The 19,898-nt window shown below is 43.7% G+C and overlaps 1 protein-coding gene across 4 annotated transcripts in view; it reads left to right on the top strand.

Moving 5' to 3' along the window:
• LZTR1 (leucine zipper like transcription regulator 1) overlaps positions 1 to 19,898 on the top strand; it is a 286,327-nt gene that overhangs the window by 155,541 nt on the left and 110,888 nt on the right. The gene's annotated exons all lie outside the window — the stretch shown is intronic.

The raw sequence follows: 19,898 nt of genomic DNA on the forward strand, positions 1-19,898 counted from the left end.
GGGCCAGGTAGACGGGCAGAACTGCAGGGTCTCAATGCATGGATGAGATCATGTTGTAGGAAGGAGGGGTTTTGATTTATTAGGAACTGGGGAAACTTTAGGGAAAGGGGGAGCCTATGCAGGAAGGATGGGCTCCACCTAAACCAAACTGGAACCAGATTGCTGGCACTTAAAATTAAAAAGGTCATAGAGCAGTTTTTAAACTAAGGGCTGGGGGAAAGCCAACAGATGCAGAGGAGCACGTGGTTCGGACAGAGACATCCCTTAGGGGAGGATCGATTAATGGAGATTCTCTATGTCCTAGTAAGGAGGAGAGGATGGAAGATGATAAAATACATGTAGGATTTGATGAGAAATCTGATGAGAAACAGTCCAATGAAAAAGAGTCCCATTTAATTACATGGCAGACAGCTAAAAAGTACCAAGTTTTTAAAGTGCTTATATACAAATGCTAGAGGTCTAAATAATAAGATGGGTGAACTAGAGTGCTTCATATTAAATGAGGATATTGATATAATAGGCATCACAGAAACTTGGTGGAATGAGGATAATCAATGGAACACAGTAATACCAGAGTACAAAATATATCGCAAGGACAGAACAGTCGTGTTGGTGGGGGAGTGGCACTATATGTGAAAGAAAGCATAGAATCAAATGAAGTAAAAATCTTTAATGAACCAAACTGTACTGTAGAATCTCTATGGATAGTAATTCCATGCTCTGATAATACAAATATAGCAGTAGGGATATATTACCGACCACCTGACCAGGATGGTGATAGTGACTATGAAATGCTCAGGGAGATTAGAGAGGCTTTTAAAATAAAAAACTCAGTACTAATGGAGAATTTCATTTATCGCAATATTGACTGGATACATGTCACCTCAGGACAGGCTACAGAGATAAAGTTTCTTAACAACTTAAATTATTGCTTCTTGGAGCATCTAGTCCTGGAACCCACCAGAGGAGAGGCAATTCTTGATTTATTCCTAAGTGGAGTACAGAATCTGGTCCAAGAGGTGAATATAGGTGGACCGCTTGGTGACCATAATATAAGTAAGTTTAACATCCCTTTGGTGGGGAAAACTCCACAGCAGCCCAACACTGTGTATTTAATTTCAGAAAAATGAGGAAGTTAGTTAAACAGAAATTAAAAGGTACAGCGCAAAAAGTGAAATTTCTGCAAGCTGCATGGAAACTTTTTAAAGACACCATAATAGAGGCTCAACATAAATACATACCCCAAATTAAAAAACATAGTAAGAGAACCAAAAAAGGGCCACCATGGCTAAACAACAAAGTAAAAGAAGCAGTGAGAGGCAAAAAGGCATCCTTTAAACAGTGGAAGTTAAATCCTAGTGAGGAAAATAGAAAGGAGTATAAAGTCTGTCAAGTGAAGTGTGAAAATATAATTAGGAAGGCCAAAAAAGAATTTGAAGAACAGCTAGCCAAAGACTTAAAAAGTAATAGCAAAATTTTTTGTTAGTACATCAGAAACAGGAAGCCTGCTAAACAACCAATGGGGCCACTGGAAGATCGAGATGCTAAAGGAGCACTCCAGGGCGATAAGGCCATTGCGGAGAAACAAAATGAATTTTTTGCATAGGTCTTCACGGCTTAGGATGTGAGGGAGATTCCCAAACCTGAGCTATTCTTTTTAGGTGACAAATCTGAGTAACTGTCCCAGATTGAGGTGTCATTAGAGGAGGTTTTTGAACAAATTGATAAACTAAACAGTAATAAATAACCAGGACCAGATGGTATTCACCCAAGAGTTTTGAAGGAACTCAAATGTGAAATTGCAGAACTACTAAATGTAGTCTCTAACCTATCATTTAAACCAGGTTTTGTACCAAATGACTGGAGAATAGCTAATGTGAGGCCAATTTTTAAACAGGGATCTAGAGGTGATCCTCGCAATTACAGGCCAGTAAGTCTAACTTTGGTACTAGGCAAACTGGTTGAAACTACTAAAAAACAAAATTGTCAGACACATAGATTAACATAATTTGTTGGGGAAGAGTCAACATGGTTTTTGTAAAGGGAAATCATGCCTGATCAATCTACTAGAATTCTTTGAGGGAGTCAACAAGTATGTGGTCAAGGGGGATCCAATGAATATAGTGTACTTAGATTTTCAGAAAGCCTTTGACAAGGTCCCTCACCAAAGGCTCTTAAGCAAAGTAAATTGTCATGGGATAAGAGAGAAGGTCCTTTCATGGATTGGTAACTGATTAAAAGATAGGAAACAAAGGGTAAGAATAAATGGTCAGTTTTCAGAATGGAGAGAGGTAAATAGTGGTATTCCCAAGGGGTCTGTACTGGGCCCAGTCCTATTTAACATAGTCATAAATGATCTGGAAAAAGGAGTAAACAGTGAGGTGGCAAAATTTGCAAATAATACAAAACTTATGGAGCTAGGCTGTTCTCAGTGGTGGCAGATGACAAAACAAGGAGCAATGGTTTCAAGTTGCAGTGGGGGATGTCTAGATTGGATATTAGGATAAATTATTTCACTAGGAAGGTGGTGAAGAACTGGAATGGGTTATCTAGGGAGGTGGTGGAATCTGCATCCTTAGAGGTTTTTAAGGCCCGGCTTGACAAAGGCCCGGCTTGATTTAGTTGGGGTTGATCTTGCTTTGAGCAGGGGGTTGGACTAGATGATCTCCTGAGCTCTCTTCCAATCCTAATCTTCTATGATTCTCTGATACTCAAGATAGGTAAGTCCCAGGCAGACTTTGAAGAGCTACAAAAGGATATCTCAAAACTGGGTGACTGGACAACAAAATGGCAGATGAAATTCAGTGTTGATAAATGCAAAGTAATGCACATTGGACAACATAATCCCAACTACAGTAACTCCTCACTTAACGTTATCCCAGTTAATGTTGTTTTGTTGTTACATCACTGATCTATTAGAGAACATGCTTGTTTAAAGTTGCGCAATGCTTCCTTTTAACATCTTGGCCTCCTGCTTTGTCCACTGCTTGCAGGATTCTCTGGAAGAGCAGCCTATCCTCATGGGGGCTTGGAACCAGGGTGGGCTGGCAGCTACCCTATCAGCTCCCCTAAGTTCCCTGTAAGTAGGTGTGCGGCTGGGCAGGCACCCAGCAGGCTATCAATTGCTGAGCAGTTCAGGTGTCCCTCCGCCCACTGCTGTGCTGCTCCTGCCTTCTGCCTTGGAGCTGCTCCCAGGAGCCCCCTGCTTGCTGTGTGGGGGGTGGGGAGAAGAGGGTTGCTGATGTCAGGGTGTCCCCCTGCCCTCCACTCCTGTACCACATATCTACAGAGTGGGGGGGACATGACAGGGCTCAGGACAGAGGGAGCTGCTGGAAGCTGCTGCTGTGTCTGAACTTGCTGATCTACTTAAAAGGGTAGCATACTTAAAGTGGGGTCTGCGTACTTAAAGGGGCAATGCGCGTCTCTGACACACACACACACACACACTCCCTCTCTCTCTATCTCTCTCTCTCTATGTCTTTGGAAAATCGGTGCCTGTGCAGCCGTGCATGCACCGTCCGGAGGAGGGAATGGTACACTCCAATGGGATAGCGTGGGTTCATCATCACATTCAGTTTTCACAGGGAAGTGTTTGCAGCCACTGCAGTGTGTCTATTGTGTTTCCTCCCTCCTGCCTCAGTCCATGCTGCCTTGTAGCGTGTGAGTCTATATTAACAACGACGTGTTAACCCTTGAGGGCTCAGCTGAGTGCTAGTTCATCATTTAGCAGCAAGGCATTCCCTGGGAAATATCCCACCCTCTTCCACCCTCTGACCAAGCTTCACAATCATTATTGCTGTGTACAATATTACACTGTTTGTATAAAACTTATACTATATATGAAGATAATGTCTTTTGTCTGGCGAAATGTTTTGTCCTAGAACATAACACCCCCTATTTACATTAATTCTTATGGGGAAATTGGATTCGCTTAACATTGTTTCACTTAAAGTAGCATTTTTCAGGAACATAACTACAATGTTAAGCAAGGAGTTACTGTATACATATAAAATGATGCGGTCTAAATTAGCTGCTACCACTCAAGAAAGAGATCTTGGAGTCATTGTGGATAGTTCTCTGAAAACATCCACTCAATGTGCAGCAGTAGTCAATAAAGCAAACAGAATGTTGGGAATCATTAAGAAAGAGATAGATAGTAAGATAGAAAATATCGTATTGCTTCTATATAAATCCATGATACACCCATGTCTTGTATACTGCGTGCAGACATGGTTGCTCCATCTCAAAAAAGATATATTGGAATTGGAAAAAGTGCAGAAAAGGGCAACAAAAATGATTAGGGGTATGGAACAGCTTCCACATGAGGGGAGATTAATAAGACTGGGACTTTTCAGCTTGGAAAAGAGACGACTAAGGGGGGATATGATAGAAGCCTATAAAATCATGACTGGTGTGGAGGAAGCAAATAAAGAAGTGTTATTTACTCCTTCTCATAACACAAGAACTAGGGGTCACCAAATGAAATTAATAGGCAGCAAGTTTTAAACAGTCTGTGGAACTCTTTGCCAGAGGATGTTGTGAAGGCCAAGACTATAACAGAGTTTAAAAAATAACTAGATAAGTTCATGGAGGATAGGTTCATCAATGGCTATTAGCCAGAATGGGCAGGGATGTTGTCCCTAGCCTCTGTTTGCCAGAAGCTGGGAATGGGCGACAGGGAATGGATCACTTGATGATTACCTGTTCTGTTCATTCCGTCTGGGGCACCTGGCATTGGCCACTGTCAGAAAACAGAATAGATGGACCTTTGGTCTGACCCAGTATGTCCACTTTTATGTTCTTATGTTCATATTTCTTGTACGGTTATTTCTCAATGGCCATAGGGTGAACATGTAAATCTCTCTACTCGGATTGACTCTTTTATTCAAATTGTTTACCAATAACATCTCATCTTCTCATGGCATTGAGCTGAAGTACAAAAAACACCAACGTACCTGTAAAAGAAAGTGAAAATGGTAAAAATAATTAAGTTGTGAAGCTGCTGTAAGTAATGTTGTTAAAAGTTTACAAACTAGGTGACTTACTCTTCTTCAAGTGGTTGCAGAAGTGTATTCGATTCAAGTGTGTGCATGCCCTGTGCACTGAAGCTGGCGAGCTTTGCCTAATGGTGGCCCTCTTTCCCTGTGCCTCCAGCCTCTACCCTGAGCTATTTAAGGACCATGCTGCCCCCTGCCCCCTTCATTCTCACCACCCACAGCTAGAGTCGGAGCTTATCTGAAGATAAGTTCCTCACACTGTTTCTTACCTCATTCTTTAGAGATTTTGTTGCAAATTGTTCATAGTTAGCACTGTTCATATAAGTTAGGAATGGTTAGTTAGGTTAATTAGTGATCCTGGTGGGATACCCTCCCCAGGGTTTAAACCCTATCCTTAGGGTGGGGTGGCTATTCCCAATAGTGATCCCCGTACATGGTGGCTATTGTGCTTAGGAGAAGGGCATGTTAAAGAAAAGTGCTCAATCTGCAAGTCTTTTAAGAAAAGAACACAGGTATCAAGGTACTTGAGATTCAAGCAGCACCTTATGGAACAGGCCATGAGGTCTGCATTGGCATCAGGGACCTCCACAGAATGTCCGACTGGCTCAGAGAACCTCAGAGCCAGAGCGACCCTGTCAAGGCTGCTTCCCCACTTTGAACTTTAGGGTACAAATGTGGGGGCCTGCATGAAAACTTCTAAGCTTAACTACCAGCTTAGATCTGGTCCGCTGCCACCACTCCCAAAATGCTAATTCCCTTCCCTGGGTAGCCTTGAGAGACTCTTCACCAATTCCCTGGTGAATACAGATCCAAACCCCTTGGATCTTAAAACAAGGAGAAATTAACCATCCCCCTCCTTTCTCCCACCAACTCCTGGTGGATCAAGATCCAACCCCCTTGGATCTTAAAAACAAGGAAAAATCAATCAGGTTCTTAAAAAGAAGGCTTTTAATTAAAGAAAAAGGTAAAAATCATCTCTGTAAAATCAGGATGGAAACTAACTTTACAGGGTAATCAAACTTAAAGAGCCCAGAGGAATCCCCTCTAGCCTTAGGTTCAAAGTTACAGCAAACAGAGATAAACACTCTAGCAAAAAGGTACATTTACAAGTTGAGAAAACAAAGATAAAAACTAACACGCCTTGCCTGGCTGTTTACTTACGAGTTTGAAATATGAGAGACTTGTTCAGAAAGATTTGGAGAGCCTGGATTGATGTTTGGTCCCTCTCAGTCCCAAGAGCGAACAACCCCCAAAACAAAGAGCACAAACAAAAGCCTTCCCCCCACCAAGATTTGAAAGTATCTTGTCCCCTTATTGGTCCTTTGGGTCAGATGTCAGCTGGTTACCTGAGCTTCTTAACCCTTTACAGGTAAAAGGATTTTGGAGTCTCTGGCCAGGAGGGATTTTATAGTATTGTACACAGGAGGGCTGTTACCTTTCCCTTTATAGTTATGACAGACCCAGTGTTGCTTGGCCAGACTCTGATGGCTCGCCCAGGAGAAAGAAATTGCTTTCCTTCCTTGGGTTTTCTGAGAAAAAGATCTTTCAAAACGGAATGCAGCGCCTCCAGACCTTGGGTAGAGTTATCCTCCTCTTCCAGGACGAGTGCAGACTGGCACCGTGATCCTTCGGGTATGCGAGATGGAACAGGGCCACCTACCTGCTCTCCAGTACCAAGGCATCATCAGTTTGGCACTGTACTGTTGGCTCTGGCACTGTCCATGGGACGCCCATTGAGTCTGGTACCAATCACATTGGCACAAATGTTTCCACACCACTGGCGTACCAGGCAGCATTGGACTTGTTTTCCTCTCTGTTTCTGATTCCTGCCTATGAAAGACTGAACCTGATTTTGGTCTGAGGTGTAGGCCAATTAACAATAGCTTCCACTTTCTAGGGATTAGAAGAGATTTCCCCACTCTCTACCCAATGTCCCAAATAAGGAACCTTGGCTGCTCCTATTTTATATTTAAGGTCTGCATCTCTGAGTTTTGACTATACAGTCTCCAAATGTCTCTTGTTGCTAAATACTGCTTTATCATCAATATAAACTTGAGCAGTTCTTGTAATCTGTTTAACAGTTGCTTGATGAACCTCTGAAAAGTGGCTCCTGCATTGATCAATCCAAAAGATAACATTTTGAACTCATAAAATCCAGTATTAGAATAAAAGCAGGTATTTTCTGTGCTTCATTATCCTATGAAATCTGTCAGTACCTGTTAACCAGGTCTGTCATGCTCAGATATTTTGCATAGCGCAAAGTATATAACAAAGTCATGAGTTCTGGACATAGGATATGCATCAGGGTCTGTGACAGCATGAAGTTTTCTATAGTCAATATAAAACCCTTTCTTAGGAACCAACACAAAAGGTGAAGCCCAGGAACTGTCATACTCTATTTATCCCCATATCTAGTATATTCTGTATTTATTTATGAATTTGCTTCTGCATTTTTCCAGGGGTTCGGTATGTCCTGGTAGGGGGTCCCGCAGTGTTGATCTTATGAATCATCTTATAAGTCATTCCTGATATGCTGGAAAAAATACCTTCGTACAACTAGAATTTCTGCCCTTTCAGGCTGTCTCAACTCTTTGTGATGAGTCATCCTAGCATTCTGCCATCAGACCCATGAGGTGTCATGTCTCAGCAGAACAAACCATGTGCTCAGTGGCTTCTCTATTGTGATAGGCATTAAGTCTATTTATATGCGCTGTCTGTAGGTCAGCCTTTGCTGTGGGGTTTCTGTATCTGATATACAACCAAATTTTCTTTTTCCACAATCTCAAAAGGTCCCTCCCATGAATTTTGCATTTTGTGCTTCTTTATAGGGCGTAGCGCCAGTACCAGGTCCACAACCTCAAAAGAGCACTAACAAGCATTCTGGTCATACTGTGTGGCCTAGCTATCAGTGAGGTTAGTTTGAAATACTTCTATTACATCCATTCTCTCCTTTCTGAACCTTTGTACACATTCAGTCACTGATTCCCGCTCTGCTTCAGTGCCACCCTCTCAGGAATCTCTGATGAGAACCAGGGTCCCCCTTATCTTTCTCCCATCCAGGAGATCAAATGGGGAGAATCTTGAGGATTCCACCAGTGACGGGATCCCAGGGGAACAACCTGGAACTATGCTGTACCCCCTTAACTCTCTAGCCTGGGCTGTCTCTCATAGTGCTTTGCCAGTGACAAGGGGCAAACCTCTCCAGGTGTTTTGATCACTTAGCCACCAGCATACAGAGGCACACCCGGCTAAATTGCATGAATACTCTCCATGTCACTCATGAACTATACACAGGGAAACACCAGCAAATCTCCCAAGCCCCCAGACTTGCACCTCAGACATATACCGTCTTATACTTCTCTTGAGCAGTGCAAGCTTATTAATTGGTTTGCTACTTCGTCAAAGGAAAGTAGACATGTACCAGCCTTTGTAACCTGAGCAGATTTCCCAAGCACTTTAGACAAACTCACTGGTAAGGATAAAACATTAAAATAAGTTTATTAACTACAGAAAGGTAGATTTTAAGTGATTATAAGTGATAGGCATGAAGATTAGAGAAAGAAAATAGAAAGACTGTAAAAAGTAAACACACATTCTAAATCCTAAACTTTTAGACTAAGCAAGAGTTGAATCAAACAGCTTTTCTCACCCCACTGGATGTTGCAGGTAAGTTACTGTTTTTAATACACAGGCTGAATTTCCTTCTCAGCCTGGGACCGGTCTCCTCAGTTCAAGTCTTTGTCTTCCCAGTGTTCTTGCCTTCACCGTAGGTGGGGGAAGAGAGAGATTGTCTCAAGATGCCACTGTCCCTTATTTTATACTCTTAATCCGTGTCCCTAGAAAGGTACTGGCCCAGGCATGTCTTGGTGGGCCTTGCTGAGTCACAGAGTTGAGCAATCCCCATTGTGTGGTGCTTGCGCAACTCTCTCTTATTGAGTTGTAGATCTTTTGTTTACAATTCTGCTGCTGGTCAATAGTCGTTTAATGCCTGGCTGAGTGTGTCCTTTGTTGTTACTGGAGAACTAGCAGGGGGCGACTCCCAGACTCACAACATATTTCAATAACAACCATATAGCAAAATATCATCATTTCATACAAAATAACGATATACATATTTTGACAGAACAATGAGTTTCAGCAGATCATGACGTTTCATATGGTATCTTATATGGCATGCTTTTTATGGAATATCACAACCATGTATGAATGATGAATATGGGGATTACAAGGTGCTACTTTGAGGTACAGCATGTCACACTTGCCTATAGGCAAAAAACAGGTAGTGTAACATTTCATCCCAGTCACTTGCCTTCTTGTTTGCATATATTTCCAGCATAGGCTTTAGTGTCCCAATGAACCTTTCAACCAAACCATTTTTTTCTGGGTAATGGGGGCACCCCTCAGTTGTTTTATCCTACACAATTCACTGAATAACTGAAACATGAAATTTGACCCACAATCAGATAAAGTCTCTTTATGAAAACTATCATGTTTTGAGATGCAATTCAGACTGGTAACAGATTGTGGCACTGCCTACCCCGTAACCCTGGATGCCTTAAAGTGCTCTCTTGCTGTAGTTCCCTCTCTGGACACTCTCTGCCAGCTTACAAGCATGCACTGAGTGTCTGGTTCAGCAACTTTGACTCCAGCAGCCTGCTTGTTATACCATAGTAGCAATCTGGTCTCCACCAGCCGTGATTACTATTGGCCAAGTGACCCCAGCACATTCCCAGTGCCAAATTTCCCCAAACCTGCCTGTCTTCAGCTTAGGGTTGCCAATGTTTTATTGGCTGAAAACCAGACCCCAAAGCCCCAACACTGCTCCGCCTCTTCCCCATGGCCCCAGGGACAGGAACTACTGCAGCCTGACTTGGAACCTGCCTGCCTGCAGTTAGGGGGTGGCCCCAGCTGAGCAGGGGCTGGTGCAGGTTGATGACCCTGCGGCCCCCCTGCCATCCTACGGTAACCGGACTTTTTGTCTAAAGCCAGCAGACTGGCCAATATACATTTCTTTTTGTAGGACTAACCTGCTTATCAGCTCTACTTAGATTGCTTGGTCAATACATATTTTAATAACATATTTCCAGCACACCAACATAACCCTTTACATGCTAACCATACATACTGTGATAGACCCAGACCAGTCGGGAACAGCAGAGTAGCAGAAGGGAGATATACTGGCCACTTGATAAGTAGTTTTCTGTTCCCTGAGTGACCAGAGCAGGGGCTGCTCCAGGCTAATAGACCACCTGACTCCAATTAACCTGCTAAGAGTCAGGTGAGGCAGTTAAGCACCTGACTCTAATTAAGGACCCTCTGATGCTATAAAAGGGCTCACTCCAGTCAAGCCAGGGGGAGCCACGGAGCCAGAGGAGAGGAAGTGTGTGAGAGGAACTGGGAGCAAGAGGTGTGCAAGAAGCTGAGAGTGAGTAGGCGTACTGCTGGAGGACTGAGGAGTACAAGTGTTATCAGACATCAGGAGGAAGGTCCAGTGGTGAGGTCAAAGAAGGTGTTGGGAGGAGGCCATGGGGAAGTAGCCCAGGGAGTTGTAGGTGTCATGCAACTGTACCAGGAGGCACTCTAAACAGCTGCAGTCCACAGGGCCCTGGGCTGGAACCCGGAGTAGAGGGCGGGCCCGGGTTCCCCCCATACCTCCCAACTCCTGATCAAACACAGGAGGAATTGACCTGGACTGTAGCTTCTACCAGAGGGGAAGGTCTCTGGACTGTTTCCTGATCCACAGGATGAATCTGTGAAGCGAGCAAATCCGCCAATAAGCGCAGGACCCACCAAGGTAGACAAGGAACTTTGTCACAATACATCACATAAGAATATTAATAACTAGAATTTCATCAGTTTTCATATGGTGCCTTCTTTGGATAAATATTATGACAACCATGTGTTATGTCATAGATTTGTCAGGCATGGTAACAGTTATATAGTTACAGACAATAAATCTTTTGCCAGTGTACGACCCTGCAGGACTAGACCATCTGACCACGGGGGTTCTACATCACCACTTGAAGCTTAGGTTGGGTTTCCACTGGAGGACCCTGTGAAGTTAGGCTTGGCAGGAAGTATTGTCCAGCAGGGCCTGAGTGGCGGCTCCTCACAGCCCATCCATTGGCTGATGCTAGAATTTAAGCTAGGATCCCATCATGAGTAGCTGTCTGAGCAACAATGCAGACTGCCTGTCTGTTTCCATTCCAGACCCAGGACTTCAGCAAGGCTTTTGATACAGTCCCACATAATATTCTGATAGGTAAGCTGCAGAAATGCAGGCTCAACAGAACTACCATTAAGTGGATACATAATTGGTTAAACAACCACAAACAAAGAGAAACTGTTAATGGAATGATGACAGATTAGAAGACGGTCTCAAGTGAGGATCCACCGGGATCTGTTCTGGCTCCGGTGTTTAACATCTTTATTAGTGACCTGGATGTAGGAATAGAGAGCATACTAATCAAATTTGCAGATGACACAATGCTAGTGGGGGGATTGCAAACACTTTGGAAGATAGAATAAAATTCAAAGGGAGAACTAGGCTAGACAACTAAATTAAATTCAACAAAGACAAATGTAAGGTGCTACACTTAGGGAAGAAAAATCAAATGCACAAATACAGAATGGGGAATAACTAGCTTGGCAGCAGTACTGCTGGGAAGCATCTGGGATTTATCATGGATCACAAGCTCAACATGAGTCAACAATGCAATGTTGCTGTAAGAGTCTGGTAGAGGTCTCCCTACGGGATTGGGGAGCAGGCAGATACCGGACACAGTATTGGTATATAATACTCTAAATGCATTTTTTATTGATTACAATATAAACCCCACTCACTCCACATTCACACCTGTTTCATACTACACCAGAGTTCGAAGGTCAGAATGAAATCCCAATGGCCAGTCAAAATTCAGTCCGATCACAAGGTGTGGGGAGCCGGCGTTACAAACCTTTTCTTTTTCAGAGCTCTGGATCGATGTCTGACTCCAAATTTCAGATATGTCAGGCAATTATTTATAGACCAGTTCTTCGCATCATCAGCTTTGTTTCTGTTTATGAAGACTTTCACCCGTCACTCCAGGCAAACAGTTCTGGGCAGGCCACTATAATCTAAGACGTTCCATTTCCCCCAGTTCTTGCATAACTGCACAGCTGGTGTTATTCCCTTCTCTGCTAATTCTTCATATCCCCCATGGACTTAAAATTTGTTTTTGCACAGACAATTCTTGACCACTCATATCCTTGAATTCTTGCTTTAGCTGCCAGCACGCAACTCATGTACTCATATCAAACATACAGCATTTATACTAGGCCCATATGGCCTATAGTGTTTTAAAACATATACATCACAACACTGTTGCAAAAAAAGTAAATGCACTATTGCATTAACAGAGGCATAGCATGCAAGTCCTGGGAGGTGATAGTACCTCTCTACTTGGCACTGATTAGGCCTCAGCTGGAGTACTGTGCCCAATTTAGTTCACCACTGTACAGAAAGGATGTAGAGAAACTGGAAAGGACCCAGAGGCAATCGACAAGAATGATCAAAGGAATGAAATGCAAGCCATATGAGCAAAGGCTGAAGGAACTAACATGTTTAGTTTGGAAAAGAGCAGATTGAGGGGGGACATCATAGCAGTCTTCAAATACTTGAAAGGCTGCCATAAAAAAGATGGAGAAAAATTATTCTCTCTTGCCATAGAAAGCAGGACAAGAGGCAATGGGTTCAAACTAGAGCATAGCAGATTTAGATTGAATCTCAGGGAAAACTTCCTACCTCTAAGAACAGTAGGACAATGGAACAGACTGCCTAGGGAGATTGTGGAATCTTCTTCACTGGAGGTTTTCAAAAAGAGGCTGGATAGCCATCTGTCTTGGATGGTTTAGACACAGTATATCCTGCATCTTGGTAGGGGGTTACAGATGATCTTTGTGGTCCCTTCTAACCCTGTGGTTCTATGATTCTGTGTTTCTAACCCCAACTCTGCTATTCACCTGCCATCTGCAACTTGTGCCTGACTCCGACTTTCTGATATTCTGACCCCGCTTGACCCTGATCCTGCAATCTGCCTGCAAGTTGGTTTCTGACCCTGACTTCCTGGCATTCTGACCTGGCTCATGCCCAACTCATCTCCTAACTACAATTTAGCAGCTGACCAGTGAACGCAGCCTACCCATGACTTGGCCCTGACAGCCAGCAGACATTAAAGGGCACATAGGGTCACTTCAGACAGACACCTTATCAGCCACATCATCAAGATTACTCCAGAAAGAGAAGATCTGGATCTAGTTTTATACAACCAGCCTGTCCTCCTCTATCTTTGGGCAGGCAATCTGTTTGACTTGCTTATCAAGGGCTGTTGCCTAATCTATGATTTTGTATTAATTATATTGATTACTTAAGAATTCCCAGTTATCACTTCGAGGTTTGACAGGTTCTTGTCCCAAGATCAGGCCCAATATTATTAAAATCACTGTTCAGTGGGAACCCCAGTGTACATGGTCACACTTTAGGAACCTTTCTGTATTTGCAATAGTTTTATTAATGCATTTAGCAAAGTCGCAAACACTCTCAGGTAGAGATACAGAATGTACATCTAAACATCCGCACACTTACACCATCCCTTGCAGAACAACCTGAAATGTTAGCCCTTATCTTCTTCATCACCATCATCTTCCTCATCACCATCGCCAGTGGCCATCATCCCGGCACCTCCCAAGGGTTACATCTTTCCCTCCCAGGGCCGGCTCTACCATTTTTGCTGCCCCAAGCACCCGAACTGCCAAAGCAAAAAAAAAAAAAAAAAAGCCGCCCGGACTGTGCCACCCCAAGAAAGGATGGAATGCCACCCCTTAGCATGTGCCGCCCCAGGCACGTGCTTCCTCCGCTGGTGCCTGGAGCTGGCCCTGTTCCCTCCTCAAGCACACAGGCTGGAATACAATTTTTATGATATGTTATGCTGATGCCAGTATGCCTAGTGCATATTCAATAGGGGTTTCTCCCCTCTTTATTATTTGTATTTCCTCACCCTACTAAAGTTGGGTTGTCCTGCTCCTATATGTTAGTATATTAACGATCTCAACTTATTATCATAGATGTCAGTTCATTGCCATGGCATTCCTGTGATCAGACATCTGCAGATGTTCCTATCCTAAAATATCCAAAATCTGGTGTTAGTTCATATTCCTGTGATTGCCTGGCATCGTTATGTACAAACTTCCCCCTTAAATCCTCCATTCCCATTTTCCAAAACTTAGGGGTGACCATTTATCTGTGCCAAATTTCATAGGCCTCAAATCTTATGCTAACTGCTGAAGCAAGTATCTTACAAGAGACAGGCCTGTAGGTTCCTTGTGTTACTGCTAAATAAAATAAAAATAACATTAGCTCTATAGGCTACAGAGCAGCAGATCACTTGTGAACATCCTATTCCCATCGATTCAAAGACAGGCTGTCTTGCTTCTACAGTGTTTGGGAAGCAATAATGTTAGAAAGATGGGTCCTAAGAACTGTAGGATCAGGTGATGCCATGCAATTTCTGTCCATCGCCACCCTCCCACCTCTCCCCTTTTCAGGGACCCATCTCATGAGTCGCTATTTTTGCAGTAGGTCCAAACTCTGTGTGCTCTGGGTACTCTACAGGAGGTTTGTTGGAAAGAGTTTCTTCTACTGGTACTTCCTGATCCCCAAGTCCAATCTCCGCCATTTCACCACGTACATCAAATACATCAAATTTAATGTGGTTACCCTTGCTACTATTCTTCCTGCACTGAATTGCGATGAGTGATTTGCTGCTTTCGATCTCTAGGATGATTATTTCCAAATGGCTATCTTCCCAGGTTACAAGAAGTTCAGCAGATTTCTCTTTACTGGTCAACACTGTCAGTACATGGTTCTCTTCTTTGGCCTGTCATCAGCCCCGTACATCTTTACCAAATGCATGATGATGACAGCAGTCTTTTGGAGTTCATGTCTTATTGTACTTAGACAATTGGCTGGTGAGAGGCAGATCCAAGGAACAAGTCTTCAGTCATGTTCACGTCACACTGGACCACTTCAATTGATAGGGATTGATGCTGAACACACCAATGTTAACCTTGAATCCAACTCAAAAAATCAAGTTCATTGGGACCCTACAAGTTTGAGGGCCTTTCTCCCATGCGAATGTTTGAAGCAAGATTGCATTTGTCCTTTTCAGTCATGGTTGAGGTTTGTCTATTGCCCAAGTTGCCAGTCATTGGACAGGCTTGTTCAAGTGTCTCCGGAGATAGTAGACTCATTACAGTGGTGAACAGAACAATGTGTGCCAGGGTGTTTGCTTTACCTGTTCTCCACTGGCTAGAAGAGTAGTCATCGATTCCTCTACAATAAGTTGGGGAGTGCATTTGGGAGCATTGAAAGTTCAAGGCTTGTGGTTGGAATAGGATCACATTAGGGCACAGTAATCCATATGCTCACCAACAATATGACTGCAATGTATTATGTGAACAAGTAGGGAGGAGCCTGCTCCAACCAGCTACATCAGGAGGCAATACATTTATGGCATTTCTGCATCAGGGAGAGCATCATTCCCTCAGCAGCTCACTTATTCTGCGGTCCAGAATCATTTGGCAGATCACCTCAGCAGGAATTTCTCCCAGGATCACAAGTGGTCTCTGAAATCCAAGGTGCTGAGGTCCATCTTCACAGAATGGGGCATCCTGGCTATCAACTTGTTTTCAATGAGACACAACAGGAAGTACCATCAGTTTTGCTCTTGAATGGGTTTAAGTCCAAGCTCCTTAACTGAAGCCTTCCACCTCAATTGAGGTTTGACTGTGATCCCAGTGATCCCACAGGCTCTTATCCCAGTGATCCCACAAGCTGAAGTTGGATCAGGCCAAAATGATTGTCATTGCCTCAGCTTGGCCAAGGCAGTGTTGGTTCTCCAACCTACTCAGTATATTGGTTCAGCCTCCCATCTCTCTTCCTCTTCATCCCAACCAACTAACTTAGCACTATGGTCAAGTTTTGCCTGTAGCACTCACATCTCATGGCGTGGATGCTACATTGCCAGATGGGGAGGAGAAACTATATTCGGAAGCTGTTCAAGGGTTGTTGCTTAACAGCAGGAAGCCTTCTATTGCAGTGGCTTATTTAGCCTAGTGGAAGCAATTTTCAGTTTGGTCGTTTGCTCAGGGAATTCAGACGATGTAGGGCTGTATTCGGGATGTTTTGAACTACTTATTACACCTTCAGTCTTCTGCTCCACTGCACAATTGGTTGATGGTTTAGAGTGATCTTGGCATTTCATCTGCCCATCCAAGGGAATGTAGGCAGTGTTGTTGTAGCCATGCTGGTCCCCGGATATTAGAGAGGCAAAGCGGGTGAGGTAATATCTCTTATTGGACCAACTTCTGTTGGCAAGAGAGACAAGCTTTTGAGCTTACACAGAGCTTGAAGCTTGTCTCTCTGACCACAGAAGTTGGTCCAAGAAGTTGGTCCAATAAAAGGTATTACCTTACCCTTCTAAGGGAAAACAGTTTTCTTAAACCTCATGATGGTGAGATTTCTAAGGGGATTCATTCTTCTCCACCCACCTGGGAAAGAGCCAGTTCCCTTGTGTGGCCTTAATACTGTCCTGGCTGCTTTTATGGGTCCTCCATTCAAGGCCCTGGGAACCTGTTCTCTGTCCCTCCTGTGCCAGAAGACAGTCTACCTTGTGACAATAACATCTGCAAGAAGAGTATGCGAGCTACAGGCTTAATGGCAGAGTCTCTGCACATGCACATTTTCAAGGACAAAGTGGCTCTATAGCCATGTCCAAAATTTTTGCCAGAAGTGTTTTCACAGTTTCACCTGAACCAGCTGATTAATAATATAATAAGATATACCTATCTCATAGAACTGGAAGGGACCCTGAAAGGTGATGGATTCCAGCCTGCTGCCTTCACTAGCAGGACCAAGTACTGATTTTTTGCCCCAGAGTCCTAAGTTGCCCCCTCAAGGATTGAACTCACATCCCTGGGTTTAGCAGGCCAATGCTCACACCACTGAGCTATCGCTCCCCTTGGTAATTTATTTACCAGTCTTCTTTGCTGAACTGCAGTTGAATGCGAATGAACGGTGACTTCCCATATTGTATGTGAGACAGTGCTGGGTGTTCGACCTTGACAGAACTAAGCCTTTTTGAGCATCGCCTGTTTGTCTCCTAGCAGATCGAATGAAGGGTCAGGCAGTCTCGGTGAAAATGATTTCCAGATGGATAACTTCCTGCATTACATCAGCATATGAAGTAGCTCAGACCATGCCTTCACAGAGATTGGCTCTTTCAATGAGGGCCCAAGCAACATCATTAGCATTCCTCAATTTTCAGCATTGGACATTTGCAGGGCTGTTACCTGGTCTTTTATACATACTTTTAACCAGGCATTATGTGATTACTATTGTGTCTAGGTCAGAGACAAACTCTGGGAAGGCAGTCCTGCAGACATTGTTTAAGTAGACTCTAAGCCCCACTTCCTACGAATACTGCTGGTGAGTCATCTAAGTGGAATACACATCTGCAGCCACTTGAAGAAGAAAAGATAGGTACTTACCTTTATTTTAACTGTTCTTCAATATGTGGGTATTACGTTCCCCTCTTGTGTTATCTGGATCGGTGATCTGCTAGGTCACTCCAATCCTTGACTCTGGGAGCCAGCCTTACCTTGCACTGCTGTGAGAACCCCCACTCCTGGGCTGTTCACACACAGCCTCTGGCATGTAAGCTGCTCCTTGGATTGTGCAACTGAATGACAGTAGCCAATATCTCCGGTCCCAGACACAACCCTAGGAACTTCCATCTTGCAGTGTCCAGTTATGCCCGCTGGACGCTGCAAGCTTATATGAGTTCGTCAATTTAACAAAGAAATTGATGTGTACCAGGCTTGTTATCCCAAGCGGAATCTCTGACATGCTTCAAACCAAACGCACTGCTTCAGGTAGAATAAACAAACAGATTTATTAACTATAAAGATAGATTTTAAGTGATTATAAGTCAAAGCATAACAAGTCAAATTTAGTCAAATGAAATAAAAGCAAAACGCATTCTAAGCTGATCTTAACACTTTCAGTGCCCTTACAAACGTAGATGTTTCTCACCACAGGCTGGCTGGTTGCCCTTCAGTCAGGCTCTCCCCTTTGATCAGTGCTTCAGTCACTTGGTGGTGATATCTGTAGATGGAGGCGGAAGAGAGAGCAGGAGCATGGCAAACATCTCTCCCTTTTATCATGTCCTTTCTTCCCCCTTAGCTTTGGCCCCCTGTCCTCCCAGAGTCAGGTGAGCATTACCTCATTGCAGTCACAAACTGATCGAAGGAAGGGCGGTGACTCACTCGAGAGTCCAACAGATCCTTTTGTTGCTGCCTAAGCTTGCATCCTTTGTTCCTGTCAGGCTGAGCTGGGTTTGTCCCATACATGCCCTGATGAGGGGTTAACTGCCTCTCTGCTCTTGGAGAGTTTTTGCCTGGGCTTATTTTAAGCCATGAAGACACATTTTCAGCCTCATAACTATATACGTGAAATTCTAACCTATAACATTACTATAACGTTATTGTAACAACAATTACTATAACATCACTATAACAACAATGCTCAGTGCATCATGAGCCTTCCGAAGACACCCAACATGACAAACTCTGCATTGGATATCACATAATCATTTTACAAGGATGAACATGGGGTTGCTGGGTGTTCCCCTGAATACAGAGCATCACAGTGGCTGCAGACGTGTATTCCCTGGACCACTCTCCATCCCCTCTGTATTGGGGTCTGTATTTTTGATGTTTGGTGCAAAGGAACTGAGGGTGGTCAGGGCGGCGCTGCCCTTATATAGCCAGGGGAGGAGTTAGAGCCACAGGGCATGAACGTCCCTTCCTCCCATATACTGCTAGTAAGAGAGCAGTAAGCTCTCTCTCTCCCTGTTTTACACACACACACACACACACACACACACACACACACACACACACACAGCAAGTTAATTCTCTAAAGGCTGGAAAGGAAGCTAAAAGATGGACTGATTATTATTTATTTTTTAATACTTGGGTGTAGGCCACAAGGTACTGCTAATATAACGTAACTAGAATACATGGTACAACACTACACTGGCTCCAATCATTCCTCTCTAGCACAACCCAGAGTGTTGAGATGAAAACTGCTCCTCTTCCCCAGCAGGGACCCATACCCATCTCCCTCTCTCTTCAGAATCAATATAAAGCTACTTGGAGAAAGTGAGATATCCTGGGCTCGACTGTCAGCAATATGATGACCCCAACTTTAGATCATCTCTCCACTGATGAAACCACTGCCACTACTGAGATGTCAGAGTACCTACAATGCCCACAACCTGGCCATGACAAAGGCTCCAGTAGCAGGGAAAGGCTCTGGCAGAGGATAGGTAGTGGGAAGAGGGTGAGCCTTTCCCCGCTGCCTTGCCTCTGCCAGAGCCTTTCACTGATACGTTTAGCTACACACCACAGAGTGGGTGCGGTGTGCTTTTCACTGCGGCATGTAGCTATGTGTACACTACACACTGCCGAAAGTGGTGTGCAATGTAGACATAGCCACAGTGACCAGCACAGAAGAGATATTTGCATATTCACAGCATATTTGTTGAAAAAGAAATAACTTTGTACAGTGGCTATGCCAGCTAATCCACAAAACTAGAGCACAAGGGGTCATCAATGGGGAAGATAATGTGATTCTGCTTCAGTAAGTGTACAGTATTCCAGGTAAATTTGCAGCCTGTCGGGAAGAGAACCTGTAAACTTAGAATCTGTAAGTCATTGAGACACGAATATGGAATCCCACTGAGCCATTTTGAGAGAGAAAGTGCTATGTAAAAACCTAAGATAGATATAATAACTGTAGCT

Source organism: Malaclemys terrapin, chromosome 4, assembly GCF_027887155.1.
Source record: "Malaclemys terrapin pileata isolate rMalTer1 chromosome 4, rMalTer1.hap1, whole genome shotgun sequence".
In the NCBI taxonomy this organism is placed as follows: Eukaryota; Metazoa; Chordata; order Testudines; family Emydidae; genus Malaclemys; species Malaclemys terrapin.